The following is a 6,000-nucleotide window of genomic DNA, read 5'->3' on the forward strand; positions in this document are numbered from 1 at the left end:
CATCCGGGCTGAGGCAGAATGTAAATGAATCAAAAAATCATCGAAACACAGGGCAGACAGAAAAGATTAATATCCCCCAAGAAGAACAAAAAACATGTATTATGCTTTCCTCGCCTATGGGCTGCTGTCTTCCCCCACCTACATCACCCAAGCACTGTGGCTCTCCTCAAATTATCTAGCACAACCATATAAAAAAGTTAAGTTTGGAGGTCCTCCACGCATATGTGTTTAGAACCACTCGCTAGCTTGACTCTGGGGAAAAGCAGGTGTCTGAAAGCCAGTACATCTTGTTTTTACAAAAGTGACTTGTGTGCACATCTGCACAGGGGCTCAAAACAAAACAAAACAAAACGCCAAGCTAAGTTAGGTTGTCTCGAAGTCCTTCAGTGCCAAACTTAAAATAGTAGAGACTGGAAAGGACAGGGGATGTTTTCGAAAATGCAAAACAAAAGTTAACAAACGGCTCTCGTCCTACACCTTGGGATGCTTTGTTTTTTTTACAAAGAGCACGTACTGTTTTTACTCAACAGGGCACTTTAACTTTTAAATCAACCCATCAGTCGGCAGCAGGCAGGTGTGCATGCACCGCACAAACGCCCCCGGCCAGGGGCGCGGGAGGAAACCCCGCGGCTTGAGTTGCCCCAGGACCACCTCCGGGCCGCGGCTTCGCTGCCGGGTGTAGAAGTGAAGGGGTGTAGGACGCGGGCCCGCAGGGAGTATACGCGCCCCGCCCTGCCAGGCCTCACTTCCTCCCGCGGCCGCGCGGCCTCCCTCCCGGCAGCGCCCGGGCCCGGTCCGCGGGGACCGCCGGGGAGGCCACGGCGGGGAGGCCACGGCGAGGACGCCGCCGGCGCGCCCGGGCCTCCCTTCCGCGCGGCGGCACTCACCCACACCTCCGGCCGCCGCTCCCTCCGCCTGCGGCCGCATCACCTCTCAGGCCTCGCCTCTCTCGCTGGCTCCTTCAGCCCTAGACTCCGGCTCCGGCTCTGGGACAGTTTGAAAATGGCGCGGAGAGAAGGGCCCAGCCTGCGCGGAGTCGGCGCCGCGGTTACCCCGGTAACGGGACCAGCAGGCGATTCGCAGCGCGCGGCGGCCGATGGCGGCGCTGGGCACCGGAGCCCGGAAACGCAACGGCCGGACGGCGCGCGGCCACGGCGCCCCCTGACGGCGGGCAAACCCGGAACCTCAGCGGATGCCAGCGGTGATCACGTTGGCCGGGTTCGCTGACAGTCTACTGGGCTGAGGGTTAAAACACTGCCCTTGGTCCCTGCAGCGAATAAGCCTCCACACGCTAGCTGAACTTCGCCTGCTGACCACGAAAAGTCCAACCTAAAAATCACGTTTTCTTTGCTACTTTCCCTGATAACCACCCAATAAAATTGACTATTGCCGCCACATCCATGTCCCTGAAAAGCTCTGAGTAGACACATTTATTATACTTATACCATCATGATGAGTATAACATCATTAAGTTTTGATTCCATGAGTTATAGCTCCATGAAAACGTAATGATTTGTATGTCTCTCCCTGCCACCCCCAACTGTGAATTTTTTGAGTCAGATTATTTTACTCAGCTGACATACTCTCTAACACCTACCACAATAAATGTTTGTGAATGGAATTAAATTGAAATAAACCGATTGTAGAGAGCTCGCTTACTTAGGAAACCGTACAGGTCGTCAAATCCTAGAATTCCATTTTTCCCCTAAAACTTTCTGGATGATCAGAGAGGAGTTCAATTTCTTTCTGTTCATTACTCTCCCAAGTAGGCCTTCCACTCAGAAAAGGTACTTAATCTCAGTATGTCATGTAACTGCTCTGTGGGTTGTGAATAACTTTGCAGCCATTCATATATTATCGTTTCCATTGTGTGTGTCTTGTTTGTTTTCCCACGTGCCTTAATGAGTTGTTTCATGGTATTTCTAGGAGACAGTGACTTAGGTACTCTAGATGGCTATTGTAGTCTTGAATATGTACAGTAAACACATTTTTTTGCTGAACTCCCTTTTGAAAACAGGGAGGCATAAATAAATATCATAGCAGAATGGCTGTGCAACAGCCATCAGTCCAGATAACTCCTGGTCTTCCCTTTGCCCTAAACCATAGTAATTAGAAATATAAAAATCGAAATAAAATATATTCAAAAAGGTGGGTGAAACACTGCAGTTATGGGCCAGTTTCACTCCATGGGACATGGAAGACCAGAGTCACTGCTGGACCCCAGGGCCTAAGGTCAGGGTCCCTCGCACACACATACATATCTCTTGGAGGGCTAACATTCAACCTATTACACTCTCTTAGTGCCTTCCTGACTTCTGTGAGCCATTCTAATAAATTATCTAATCTGAGAGAGGTCATGGGAACCCCAGTTATAGTTGGTCCATCGAAAGTATGGGAGGCCCAGGACTTGTGACTGCGATCTGAAGTAGGAGTAGTCATGTAGGACTGAGCCCTTCACCTGTGGAGTCTGCAGTAACTCTGGGTAGTTAGAGTCAGAACTTAATTGAATTATGGACCCCTCAGAGAAGTGGTTTTGGAAAAGACACTGTATTTGGTGTCAGGAGGGAAAAAAACCTCTCATCTGGTGTCAAAAGTGTTGTGAATAAAAATAACTCACCAGGAAACAAGTAGGTATGTGCAGATAATGTTTAGGAGAAACTTAACAGAGATAAGTTGAGGTTTTTTTTTCAGGTTTCTTCTCTGTATTTTCTTTTTCTTTTTAAAATATTTTTATTTTTGAGAGAGGGAGAGAGTGCACAAACAGGGCAGGGTCAGAGAGAGAGAGAGAGAGAGAGAGAGAGAGAGAGAGAACCTAAAGCAGGCTCCTCACTGTCAGCACAGAGCCTGATGCAGGGCTTGAACCCAGGAGCCATGAGATCATGACCTGAGCCAAAGTCAGATGCATTATCAGACTGATCCTCCCAGATACCTGCCCCTCTTCTGTGTATTTTCAAAATATATTCTGTGTATCTGAATATCATTAACTGATGTAGTCAATGATGATCCTGTTTCCCCTGTTAGATTATGAGCTCTTTATACTACACAGAAGACTAATGTGATCTTCTTTCTGCCTATAACCAAGCAGAGTGACTGGCACTTAATAAAAGGTCAGGAAGGGTGAACTGAATTGAACAGAGCTGAATGAACCAGATCTTCTGACACCAAGTCCAATGCAGCATAGTTTCCTGTCTTTGGTGACTGCCAAGAAATGGAGCTAAAATGTCAATATGACTCCTAGCTAATTCAGGTCCCTTTATTTAAGCAGCAGGGACTCAGTTTCCCTATTGCTACAGGTGTGTGGTTTGGCTGGCAACCTGATGTTTACTGGCAGATAAGGATAATGGTTACAATAAGTTCCCGTCTGTCTGGAGCCTTGCAGTGGAGCCTCCAGCGACTTGGCTACAAAAGACACTCAAGCTGTGTAAGTGATCAGATGTTATGAGAAGCTGTTCTTTAGCAGCAGAGACACTGGAAAATTATTTCCAAGAAAGGGTCACTTTTAAAAGCAGAATGCTAAAGCATCTTAATGACATAGCAGTTTCTTTTGTGTGTCTACAAAGATATCAGAACTTTTCATTTCATAATACTAGCCCAAGGGATTACACCTTTTAATCACCATTTGGAGTCAATAAGAATAGAGGAGTAGGGGCTCTGTATGAATGACATGAATGAAAAGATTGATAAACACTAACATGTATTTTTAAAAACTTTCTTTTTGCAGGTCAAATATGTATGGTCAAAACACAAAGTATAAGCTGGAAAAATATTTACAATGATTATCATAGACCTAGTATATACAAAGCTCCTATAACTTGACAGCAAAATAACTAATAAATAATAGAATATAGTAGGAAAATGATTTTAAAATGAGCAAAGATATGAACATGTAATTCATCACATGGCTCTTTACTGTGTGAACAAGGACTCAAACTCATTGAAAATAAGAGGCATACAAATTAGAACTAATGGAGGTGTGAAGGATGAGTAGGTAGCCAAGTAAAAGGCAGGAAAAGACAATAAGCAAAGATACAAATAAACTAATATTAATCATTATGTATCAAGTGCTTGTTAGGTTCTGTTCTAAATGCTGGGCGTGCTTTCCAGGTACTAGTTCCTTTAATCTCTCTAATAATCCTATGAAATAGGAAGTATAGGTATCTCTATTATACTGAGGAGATTAATTTACCAGAAGTGACGAAGTAAGTGATAGAGTGCTGGCTTCAAGTCTGGAAATGAAAACAACTCTGTCAAGGAAAGGAACTCTATAGGACAATGGCCAAAAAGGAGAATATTCAGATGATGACCAATTAAACTTTGTGGAGACACAGAGTTGCCAGGGTCCCCAAAGTTCAATTAGACCAACTTCTACAGAAACACAGATTTCTGTGCAACCTCTCCAACACATGGCCACCCCACTTACTCCTACATCTAGTGATAAGAGAACTCACTACCTTTCAAAGCAGCTCAGTGCATCACTGAAAGCTTTTTTAGAAAAAGTCTTCTTTGTATGAAGCTAAAATCTGCTTCTCCTTGAGTGTCAGCATTTTTTTCTGAGCAATCAGAAGAAAGTGAATCTTCTCCCTCATATGTATGATGACCCTTCAGAATACCCCAGATCCTTCAACCTTTGCTCAAATGACATGGTCTCCAAGTCCATAACTTATCTGGCTACCTCCTCTGGAGGTAGAAACTCTAGTTTCTCTGCTTTCCTCTAAAATGTATACCCAGAAAAGATTGCATCAGATTAGGACTGAGGACTGGGATATATTTTTTCTCTTCATATACCTGCACAGTACATTCACTGTATACAACACAATCCAGTATCACGTTAGCCTTTTTAGTAACTGAGTCACATATTCACCAGTAAAGAACCATACACAGTGTTCTTACTATCGCTGATATATTTTTAATATCTATATTTATTTATATTACCCTGAAGGCAAACATGAGTTTCCGGAGCAGAGACCAAAGTTATTATTACTTACATCAATAACTATGGGTTCCTTTGCCCAACCCCCAAAGTGATGTGATGAAAGCCACCTGTTGCTCAATATGTGCTGGTTTCTGTAGTGCAGGAGAGTAAGCCCCTTTAAATTGAGAATCTGAGAGCTTATATTTGAGAGGGACAGCGCTCACCCTTCCCCTCCTGAAAAAGGGAGAAAAACCTTTGCTGTTTATGGTACACTCATTTTCCTTGGGAAGAGAAAGGAAAGGTCCTGGGTTCTTACCTGCTGGAATATAAGTATGTTTGACCCTTCAGCAATATGGGGGGTTGGGGCACGGACCTCCTGCACAGTTGAAAATCCATATATAACTTTTGACTTCCTTAATACTTACTAATAGCCTACTATTGACTAGAAGCCTTACTGATAATATTAAATGGATTAACACATATTTTGTGTGTTACATGTATTATATAATGTATTCTTACAAGAAAGTAAGTTCGAGAAAAGAAAATGTTATTGAAAAAATCATAAGGGGGCGCCTGGGTGGCTCAGTGTCTGTTAAGTGTCCGACTTTGGCTCAGGTCATGATCTCAACGGTCTGTGGGTTCGAGCCCCGCATCGGGCTCTGTGCTGACAGCTCAGAGCCTGGAGCCTGCTTCAGATTCTGTGTCTCCTTCTCTCTCTGCCCCTCCCCCACTCATCCTTCCTCTCCCTCTCTCTCTCTCTCTGTGTCTCTCTCTCTCTCAAAAATAAATAAACATTAAAAAAAAGAAAGAAAAAAGAAAATCATATGAGAAAATACACTTACAGTACTGTATTGTATTTATCAAAAAAATATCTGCATGTAGGGGCGCCTGGGTGGCTCAGTAGGTTAAGCGTCCCACTACAGCTCAGGTCATAATCTTGCAGTTTGTGAGATTGAGCCCTGCATTGAGCTCTGTGCTGTCAGCTCAGAGCCTAGAGCCTGCTTCAGATTCTGTGTCTCCTTCTCTCTCTGCCCCTACCCCACTCGTGCTCTGTCTCTGTCTCTCTCTCTCTCTCAAAAATAAATAAA

The 6,000-nt window shown here is 44.1% G+C and overlaps 1 protein-coding gene across 6 annotated transcripts in view; it reads right to left on the bottom strand.

Moving 5' to 3' along the window:
• CEP135 (centrosomal protein 135) overlaps positions 1–1,004 on the bottom strand; it is a 237,798-nt gene extending 236,794 nt beyond the window's left edge. For 5 of the 6 annotated variants that reach the window (XR_006217004.1, XR_006217006.1, XR_006217007.1 and 2 more), the window contains exon 1: positions 888–996. The gene's annotated coding sequence lies outside the window, so the exon portion shown is untranslated. Of the gene's footprint in view, positions 1–887 lie in introns of all 6 variants that reach the window. The other variant, XR_006217005.1, reaches the window with a different exon arrangement.
• Between the last annotated feature and the right edge of the window lie 4,996 nt (positions 1,005–6,000).

This window comes from Panthera tigris, chromosome B1 (assembly GCF_018350195.1).
Source record: "Panthera tigris isolate Pti1 chromosome B1, P.tigris_Pti1_mat1.1, whole genome shotgun sequence".
In the NCBI taxonomy this organism is placed as follows: Eukaryota; Metazoa; Chordata; class Mammalia; order Carnivora; family Felidae; genus Panthera; species Panthera tigris.